Source organism: Saccopteryx leptura, chromosome X, assembly GCF_036850995.1.
Source record: "Saccopteryx leptura isolate mSacLep1 chromosome X, mSacLep1_pri_phased_curated, whole genome shotgun sequence".
Classification (NCBI taxonomy): Eukaryota; Metazoa; Chordata; class Mammalia; order Chiroptera; family Emballonuridae; genus Saccopteryx; species Saccopteryx leptura.
The window spans coordinates 6325278-6335924 of record NC_089516.1 but is presented as its reverse complement, the minus strand read 5'-3'; the positions used below and the strand labels follow the sequence as shown (position 1 = coordinate 6335924).

Here is a 10647-nt window from a genome sequence, read left to right as displayed (position 1 = left end):
GGGATATTAGTCAATACGTGAATTTTTACATTGAACAACAGATGTTTACATCCTTCCTGTGTCCACATCTTATGACTTGTCAAATAACATGGTGGTTTCAGGATGCCAGCTTGCAGCTCAGAGTCAAAGACCAGAGCCACACTCTGCCCTCTACACTTCCCTTTACACAGGCCTCTGACCAGCCCTCTGACCTGACTCGTTAGAGGTCATTGCCTCAGTGGCAGATGGGGATAACCACAGAATTGTCTGGGGAACTTAGGGAGGACCATTGAGAACGCTCCTTTGCAAACAACTCTATATAAGCCCACTTGAATCATACCACATTTTAAAATTGTGGTAAGAGTGCCTAACAAGAGATCTAGCCTCTTCACACATTTTTAAGTGTACTGCAGTACAATATTGTTAACTGTAAGCACAGTGGAGTTACAGCGGAGCTCTAGAGCTGATTCATCCAGCTCAATGAAAACTGTACATGTCTTGAACAACTCCCCATTTCTCCCTCCCTCCCCCGAGTTCCTGGCAACCACCATTCCGCTCTCTACTTCTATGAGTTTGACTACTTTAGATATCTCGTATAAGTGGAGTCATACAATATTTGTCTCCTATGACTGGCTTATTTTAGTGAGGACGTCCTCCAGGTTCATGTTGTTGCAAATGGCAAGATTTCTTTCTTTTTACAGCTGAATAATATTCTATTATACAGTGTGTTTGTAAAGTCATGGTGCACTTTTGACCGGTCACAGGAAAGCAACAAAAGATGATAGAAATGTGAAATCTGAACCAAATAAAAGGAAAACTCTCCCAGTTTCACACCTATTCAGTGCAGTTCAATGTGGGCTCATGCACAGATTTTTTAGGGCTTCTTAGGTAGCTATCCCGTATAGCCTCTACAGACTCGTCACTGACTGATGGCCTACCAGAACGGGATTTCTCCACCAAACTGCTGGTTTCCTTCAACTGCTTATCCCACCGAGTAATGTTATTCCTATGTGGTGGTGCTTCGTTATAAACGCGCCGATATTCACGTTTGGTCACGGATTCGAATTTAGCGAGCCATGGAACACTGAACTTTCCTCTGTACTGTCCACATCTCGACTGGCAAGGCTGTGGGCTGCTCCGCTGTATATATGGTGTTATGTCATCATCAGCACATGCGCACATGCTGCCACATCATCCTACAGAAACTGGGAGGGGTTTCCTTTAATTTGGTGCAGATTTCACATTTCTATTGTCTTTTGTTGCTTTCCTGTGACCGCTCAAAAGTACACCATGACCTTACGGACACATATTACACATCTACATATACTATATCTATACAATATATATCTGCATACAATACAGCTATACATTATATATCTACATATATCTATTATATATCTACATGTAATATATATTACATATCTACATATAATATACATATATAGTATATATCTCTATATAGCTATATATTATATCTACATATATCTATTATATCTATACATGATATATAGATAATATATACCTACATATATGTATTATATATCTACATATACTCTATACATTATGTATCTATATATCTACATATATCTATTACATAGCTATATATATCTACATATATATTATATATCTACATAGCTATACATATATACCTACATATATCTATACATATATATTATATATCTATATATATGAATATTATGTATCTATATATAATATATAGATATTATATAGCTATACATAATATCTATATATATTACATTTTTTTAATCCATTAATCCAGGGGTCGGGAACCTATGGCTCGTGAGCCAGATGTGGCTCTTTTAATGGCTGCATCTGACTCACAGACAAATCTTTAATAAAAATATAATAACATTAAAAATATAAAACATTCTCATGTATTACAGTCCATTCATTTCCTTCCACTCATGTTCATGGTTGTGGGTGGCTGGAGCCAATCACAGCTGTCCTCCGGGACAAAACCAAATCTTTATTGGATAATGTGCAATGTGCACGGGTTGTTACGAGGTCAGGAAGTAAACTAACCTCCTTTTAATCAAGTAGTCAGCTAGCTAATTGCAGAAACCCTTTTGACGAAGAAGATGGCTAAAAGAAAAAGACATGAGGAGTATCGTACTTTTCAGCAGGAATGGACAGAGGAATTCACCTTTGTGGAGAGAGCAGGTTCTGCAGTGTGTCTAATATGCAATGATAAAATTGCATCAATGAAACAGTGAAATATAAAGTGGCACTTCGGCACACGCCATACTACATTTGCATTGAAATTCCAGTGGGGGACAGCAGGAAGAAAGCATGTCAAGAGCTACTGTGCAGAGTGCAAGCTAGTCAGCAGCAACTCCATGTTTGGACCCAACAAGGTGACTGGAATTTGGCTAGCTTTGCTGGTGCTTTAGCAATTGTGAGAAACGGAAAGCCATTCACAGATGGGACGTATGCCAAAACATTCATGCTTGATGTTGCCAATGAACGTTTTGACGACTTTTCAGATAAAGACAAGATAATCAAACGAATAGAAGACATGCCTCTGTCAGCAAGAACTGTGCACGATCATACCATCATAATGGCAAATCAAATTGAGGCAACACAAGTGAAGGACATAAATGCAGCACCATTCTTTTCTCTCGCTTTGGATGAGTCAACAGATGTAAGCCATTTATCCCAGTTCAGTGTGATTGCAAGGTATGCTGTTGGTGACACACTACATGAGGAAAGTCTTGCTGTTTTGCCTATGAAAGAGACAACAAGAGGGGAGGATTTATTCAAGTCTTTCACTGAGTTTGCTAAAGAAAACAATCTACTGATGGATAAACTTATTTCAGTGGGTACTGATGGTGCTCCATGCATGGTGAGGAAAAACAGAGGATTCATAGCACTTCTTCATGAACATGAAAAGAGACCTATCCTAATTTTTCACTGCATCCTACATCAGGAGGCGCTTTGTGCTCAGATGTGTGGCGAGCAGCTTGGTGAGGTGATGTCGCTGGTCATTCAGGTGGTCAACTTTATTGTTGTCCAAGCTTTAATTGATCGCCAGTTTAAAACACTGCTGGTTGAAGTTGGGAATAATTACCCTGGTCTGCTTCTGCACAGCAATGTGCGTTGGTTGTCAAGAGGGAAGGTGCTCAGCCATTTTACAGCTTGTCTGAGCAAAATCTGAACTTTTCTTGAAATGAAAAACATCGAGCATCCTGAGTTAGCTAACACTAAGTGGCTCCTGAAGTTCTACTATCTCTTGGACATGACTGAACATCTGAACTAGCTCAATGTGAAAATGAAAGGTGTTGGAAATACAGTCTTATCCCCTCAACAAGCAGTGTTTGCATTGAAAATGAGCTGGAACTGTTCATCACTGACATTGAAACAGGTCGTTTACTACAGTTTGAAAAACTGGTAGAGTTTAAAGATGCATGCACAGCAAGTGACCCTGCTCAACATCTTGATCTCCAGCAGCTAGTGGGCTTCTCATCTAATCTCCTGCAGTCATTCAAAGAACGCTTTGAAGAATTTCATGAGCGAACTCATCTTTTTAAGTTCATCACCCATCCACACGAGTGTGCAGTGGACAGCGCCGACCTGAGTTACACCCCCGGTGTCTCCATCAGAGATTTTGAGCTACAAGCTGCTGACCTGAAGGCCTCAGACATGTGGGTGAATAAGTTCAAGTCACTCAATGAAGATTTGGAAAGACTTTCATGACAGCAAGCAGAGTTGGCGAGCAAACACAAGTGGGGAGAAATGAAAAAACTTCAACCTGTGGACCAGCTGATTGTCAAAACTTGGAACGCACTTTCCGTCACATACCACACACTGCAGCGTGTGGGTATTGCTGTACTGACAATGTTTGGCTCTGCGTATGCATGTGAGCAGTCTTTCTCACATCTAAAGAAAATTAAGACCAACCTACGATCACGTTTAATGGATGAAAGTCTCAACGCCTGCATGAAGCTTAACCCCACCAGATATCAACCAGACTACAAAGCCATCAGCAAAACCATGCAGCACCAGAAGTCACATTAATGGTAAGAAGTAGTTTATTCATCATTGGTTAGCAACAACATAACAATGTTATTAAAAAGAATTCAGAGACTTACTGTGCTTTAAAAGTGTTGGTCTTACATAAAATGTACACATTTACTTGCATTTAGTGTTAAACATAGTGTATGGCTCTCACAGAATTACATTTCAAAATATGTGGCATTCATGGCTCTCTCAGCCAAAAAAGGTTCCTGACCCCTGCATTAATCCATCGATGGACATTTAGGTTATGTGTCTTGGCTATTGTGAATAGTGTTGCTACAAAAATGGGAATGCAGTTCTAATGAATCATTAGGACATGCCAAATTAGAAAGCAGAATAAACCTGGAGAAGCGCTCTGTAGTCTCTGAAGTGCTGAACAAAATGAGAGATTACCCACTGAATTATGCAGGGAAGTCCATCTTTGCATGTACTCATGAAAGCTGCCCAAACCAGACCTTTCCTGGTCCATGATCTGGGTGGGGGCAAATGTCACCTCTGGCTATATTTAGAAAGTCTGTCCCTTCCTGCAAATACTCTTGCTCATTTTACTCAATCTTAAAATAATATTTGCTAACATGTCCTAGGGGTTATTATGTTAGACACTCTTCTAACAACATCGATTCACTCATGTATTTATGAAAAGTGTAGATAGGAACTGTTCTATACCCTGTTTGAGGTACACAAACCTTTGGTGCCTCATCCAGAGTCACTCACCAAAGTGACAGCCGGAACGTGGTAGAGCTTGATAAGGAGAAAATGCTAGGATGTCCTAAATGACACCAGGTGGGAGAGTAGAAGGAAGAGACACTGCGGGGTAAAACCAATGAAGACCGCGTATATTTCTAAAAGTATGTTAAAACTTAGAATTAGCTTCCAGGTGGCTATTTCCACAAAGATCTAAAGAGCATAGGTGAGTGGCCCAGCACAGGGAGCCACTGCTGCGTGCTTACGCAGGAACTTTCCGGACTATTTCCCACATCAACCCTAAAGAGTAAACATTTATTCCTTAGAGACTCTGCACATATCCCAGAACTAGCCCTGCTTCACTTACTCCACCCCCTTTATCGGTAGCCAATGTAAAGTCTTACAAAAAACTTACATCTTTCTTCTGCAAGCTGAGTACAGAAGCCCGTCAGCCCCAGGACGGCAGCCATGTTGCCTTTCCCACCTCACCTGGCTGCTGGCGGTGTAGATGGCATACCCCACACCTGCTCCTGCTTCTGGCTAGCATGGCTCAATAAACCCTTCTTTCAGAAAAGCTTTCAGCTGTGAAGGTTTTTGTGTAACAAACTGAAAACAGGAGAAATATGGAGTTATTATTCTATTAACCAGGAAAGTGTTTCTAACTAAAATAGAACTTCTAAAACTCTGAAAAACAAACACCTAAGCCAAAAAAGATCTCTTTTATCAATGAAAACTTTTACAGTAATAAAAGACACAGTTTATTTATAAAAGCAAGGCCCTAGAGAGAAGCTTGCCTTAATGCAGCTTGTGATAAAAAGCAGCAGTGAAAATACTTTCTACAAAAATAACTATGTATCGTTAAATCTGAAAATTAAAAACAAAGCAAAACTGGCTGGAGCAAAGCTGGCTTAGTGGTAGAGCATCAGCCCGGCATGTGGAAGTCCTGAGTTTTATTCCTGGTCAGGACACACAGGAGAAGTGCTCATCTGCTTCTCTACCCCTCCCCCTCTTGATTCTCTCTCTCTCTCTCTCTCTCTCTCTCTCTCTCTCTCTCTCTCTCTCTTCCCCTCCTGCATCCATGGCTTGATTAAAGTGAGTTCATCTCAGGCACTGAGGATGGCTCCATGGCCTCTGTCTCAGGCGCTAAGAAGAGCTCAGTCACTAAACAATGGCACAATGGCCCTATGTGGGCACAGCATTGTCACCTAGTGAACTTGTGGGGTGGATCCTGGTGGGGGCACATGTGGAAGTCTGTCTCTGCCTCCCCTCCTCTCACTAAATATAAAACAAAAAACAAAACCTAAAACACATTCATAGCTTAGCAGCTTAACCATGGACTCGTCCGTGGAGAGATGTATTAAGCACTAAAATGTGTCTCTTTTTCCCAGCACTACTTGGTGGGGGTTCTTTTCTAATACTTTGAAGAACCTAAAATTAGAGAATTAGCATAAAGCCAGGTCCTAAAGGGCTATTTGGAGCCCAGGATTTATTATTTTTATTCATTCAATAATAAACTTTTAGCAAGTACCTGCTCTTTGCCAAGGGGTACCTCTAGCTGCTTGAGAATAAATATAAATAAGACTCATCTTTGTCCTCAAGGAACTTGGAATCCCATTGCCCAGCTAAAGACACACCACTGAATTGTTCAAGAGTCAAGGGCAAAAGTCCGGTGAGGTTGGGGCTGGTCAGGGTGCCGGGGGAACTCTGGTGGGCTGGCAGTTCAGAGCCTACTTCAGTTGAGTCTAGTACAGATAGAAGGTTGGGACTAGGGAAGGTTCAGAAAATTTCCAAGGGGATGTAAATCACAGGTTCAAGACCCAGAATTAGAAGCCAGGTCCTGATCCAGTGCTCTTTCCTCCTTGGGGACAAATCTCTATACAGGGGCCATAACTCACTGTCATGTGGCAGATGGTTCTGAAGTGCTCCAATCTGTTCCTCTGCTATCACCTGTATGAATGGAATCTGACAATTATGGATGAATTGGTCACTGATTACAATGGTTTCAAAGTGACTTTCAAGATTACTCAAAGTGTAGTAGCCAGACCTGTAGCGTCAGCCTCACCTGAGAACAGGTTAGAAACGCAAACTTCCTAGCCCCGCCCTAGCTCTGCTGAATCAAGAACGCTGGATATGGGGCCGGCAGTCTGTGGTTTAATGAGCCCTCCAGGCGATACTGATGGAGCTAGTTTAGAAAAGTTGACTTTCACATTCACTTGCTTGCTGACCAGTTTTCCAAACGTTGTAGCTATAATTCATGCCTATGATTAGAAATGGGGCTATCCTCCTGCTACTTTATGTGTGGCTGGTGGATCAAAAACAGCACATCCCCTCAGAGCTTGGTAAAAATGCATAATCTCAGCCCTGGCTGTTAGCTCAGTCGGTGAAGAGTGTCGTCCTAAAACAGCAAGCTTTGGGTTCGACCCCAGATCAGGGCACATAGAGGAGCAGCTCCCTGTTCCCGTCTCTCACTCTCCCTGCCTCTATAAAAAAAAAAAAAAAGAATCTCAGGCTTGCCCAGATCTCCTAAACCAGAATCTGCAGTTAACCACACGCCCCAGTGATTCATATGCAAATGAAGCTGGAGAGGTGCTGAGCTAGATAACATCTGATTCCAAAGTTCGGGGCAAAGAATTCTGTGAGTTGGAATGTGGTCACAGATCAGATTAAACTGATAAGAACAGATACTACACTTGATTTTAGCCAAAAGGTAGAGAAGCCATACTGGTCAGATTGTATTACAGTTTTTAAAAATACCCCTCCCCCACAACTGTCTCATCACTACGTCAGTACTGTACATAAAAAAAGCCCTTTGCGTTTTAGTTCAGTTTACTTTTAAAGACATTTATCTGGTGTGAGGTCCATTGGCAGTGGGGGAGGGTCACGTGAGGAACCAGGCCCGGGAACTTTGGCTGGAACCGCCCACACCCATGTGTGCCAAAAGAAACTTCTCAGGAGCCCTTTGAAAAAGAATGACTGTCAGCCAATGAAATTTTGCCATGTCATATCAACCCAACCACCCTACCGACGCTATAAATTACCCCCAAACAGGAGAGGTGGTGCAACTTCTCTGGCCCCGTCTCATGGACCTCGTCTGGGAAGCACTCTACTAAATAAAGCTTTTGCTATGCCACACTTGGTGACTATGCCCTTATTTCTTCCTCGGTGAGGAAAATACCTTACATTTGGCGCTGAAACCCTGGAGGAGCTTGAAGCTTGCTGGGGCTGCTCCTCTCCCCTTCCCTTCCGAGGAAGAACCAGGACCTCTGACCTCCCACCCACTCTGGCACATGGTGTGGTAAGTCCCCTGCCTCCAGCCTCCCCTCAGTTCTTTCCACCGAGACTCCCTGTCCGTAATTGCAGCTGCATCAGGGACCTCTTATCCATTCCGAGTGTGTTTGTTCCCATGGAGACGTCTCAGACACTCCCACTCTACCTAACCATCTCGTGGCCATAGCTTGAGTTGTGGGATGCCAATTCTCATCTCTGAGCACTCCAAGGGCTGAGGGCAGCCACAGAGGCACAGGAATCCAAACCTGACTCAAAAACACTCCTGGAGTGCCTTATCCAGAATCTCTCCCTCCCTAAAGAAGAGGAAACTGATCTTCTTCTTCAATGTGGCTGGGCCACAGAACCCACTGGATAACCAGACCAGGTGGCCTCCTGAAGGTACTTTCGATTTGAACACCCTCACCAATTTAAATATTGCAAGGAACTGGGAAATGGTTGGAGATCCCTTACATTCAGAGCTTCTAGTATTTGCGCTCCTGTCCTAATCTCTGTGCTGCCTGCTCTATGGTGCAGGCCCTTTTTGGCCAGAGAAACCTCACCTAAATCCTCTGCTCCTAATCTTTCCTCCTTCACCAACTCCCAACTCTCTCCCCCTCCTGCCTGACCCCCAGGGGGGTGCCCTTTTCTCGGGACGCCCTCTTTGGTCCCTCTGCGAACCTCTTCTGCTCGAGTCTCTTTACTCCAGGAAGCCCCCTTCCCTGCCAGCAGGAGCCCCTCCCTTCTCTGCTGAGTTTTTTTTTTTTTTTTTTTTTTTTTTTTTTTTTTTTTTTTTTTTTTTTACAGAGACAGAGAAAGGGAGAGGAATAGATAGGGACAGACAGACAGGAATGGAGAGATGAGAAGCATCAATCATTAGTTTTTCATTGCAACACCTTAGTTCTTCATTGATTGCTTTCTCACATGTGCCTTGACCGTGGGGCTATAGCAGACCGAGTAACCCCTTGCTCAAGCCAGCGACCTTGGGTCCAAGCTCAATAGCCTTGCTCAAATCAGATGAGCCCACGCTCAAGCTGGCGACCTTGGGGTCTCGAACCTGGGTCCTCCGCATCCCAGTCCAATGCTCTATCCACTGTGCCATCGCCTGGTCAGACTCTCCACTGTGTTCTTAAGCCCCTCCCCCGTCAGGCCCTCCTCTGCTGGCCATTGGCCCTCACGTGGGTTTGCAGGGCTCCTGACCCCACGGCCCAGCCCTGGTCTTCTTGCAGGAAGGCCTGGCCCTGTCCTCCCTCTGGCTCTGGCGTTTCCGGCTGGATCTGGGTGTCAGGCTCCTCAGGAGCCTCCCTCCTCTTATTCTCAGCCCCCAAGCCCCTAGTCGAGACCTGATGAACATGGCATTTAAGGTTTTTAATGGTTGGGAGGAACAGGCCGAGGCTACTCACCAGGCCTGTATGCAGCAGAAGGTAACACTCCAAGCCCAGGCTCTTGTGGCAGATCAACAGGGGCAAGGCATAGAAGGTGCCCGACCCAAGTCCGACCGCAAAGAGGAATCCCACCAGAAGCTTGCTTTAAATGTGGCAAGGAGGGTCACTGGTCCTGACAGTGCCCCTGCCCAAGGCCACCCACTAGCCCTGCCCTAACTACAAGCAGCCCAGTCACTGGCGGAGCAATTGCCCCTTTGGGCAACAGGCTCTTCCTCGATCCTACTATGTGGAGGACAAGCCAGCCAGGAGGGCCCATTGCTCAAACTCCTAGGCCTCATGGACGACTGACGCGGCCCAGACTCAGAGACCCACATCACTCTCGCTGAGCCCAGGGTAATACTACAGGTAGCGGGACTGCTGGCAGTCGGAACCACTGGGCCCTACTGTCTCTGGATCACTAAAAGGTTGGGCCCTGCAGATCCTCCTGTTGCTCCTATCCCTCCCACCGGGAGCCTGCAACCAGAATTCTTACAGGGCTGCATCTATGAGGTTTCTCGAGTCACGGTCAAACAGATGCTCCTACACCCATATATGCGACTCCCGTCAGGGCCACCACCTTCCAACGTCCCTTCCCCAGGATGCCCCTAACCAGCAGGGAGTAGCCAGACGAATAGCGGTGCCCCTATCTAACATAAAAGGTCGGGATGTGAGGTCCGTTGGCAATGGGGGAGGGTCACGTGAGGAACCAGGCCCGGGAACTTTGGCTGGAACCGCCCACACCCATGAATGCCAAAAGAAACTTCCCAGGAGCCCTTTGAAAAAGGATGACTGTCTATCAGCCAGTGAAATTTCACCACGTCATATCAACCTGACCACCCTACCGATGCTATAAATTACCCCCAAACAGGGGCTGTGTGACTTCTGTGGCCCATCTCGTGGACCAGAGAACCTTGTCTGGAGTGCGCTCTACTAAATAAAGCTTTTGCTGTTCCACACTTCGTGGCTACGCCTTTCCTTCTTTCTCGGCGGGGTAAATATCTTACACTTGCTGTGTGCCAGGTATTGTTCTAAGCACAATGTAAGAATCAGGTACTTTCCTAAGCCGAATAAATTTAAAAGCACAACAAAAAAATGAATACTATGTGAGAAGTTCAGTAATAGAAGCATTAACAAGACAGGGAGTTCAGAAGAGGAAGTGTCTCTCTGGTGTGGGGTGGGAGGGGCAATCCTGGAGGGCTGCCTGGGTAGGTGACCTCCGAGGTATGATTTGAAAAACGAATAAGGCTTTACTAGTTGGAGA

The 10647-nt window shown here is 44.7% G+C and overlaps 1 pseudogene; it reads right to left on the bottom strand.

Moving 5' to 3' along the window:
- Positions 1-7241: 7241 nt before the first annotated feature.
- On the bottom strand, positions 7242-7418 carry LOC136386545 (U2 spliceosomal RNA; annotated as a pseudogene).
- Positions 7419-10647: the final 3229 nt, after the last annotated feature.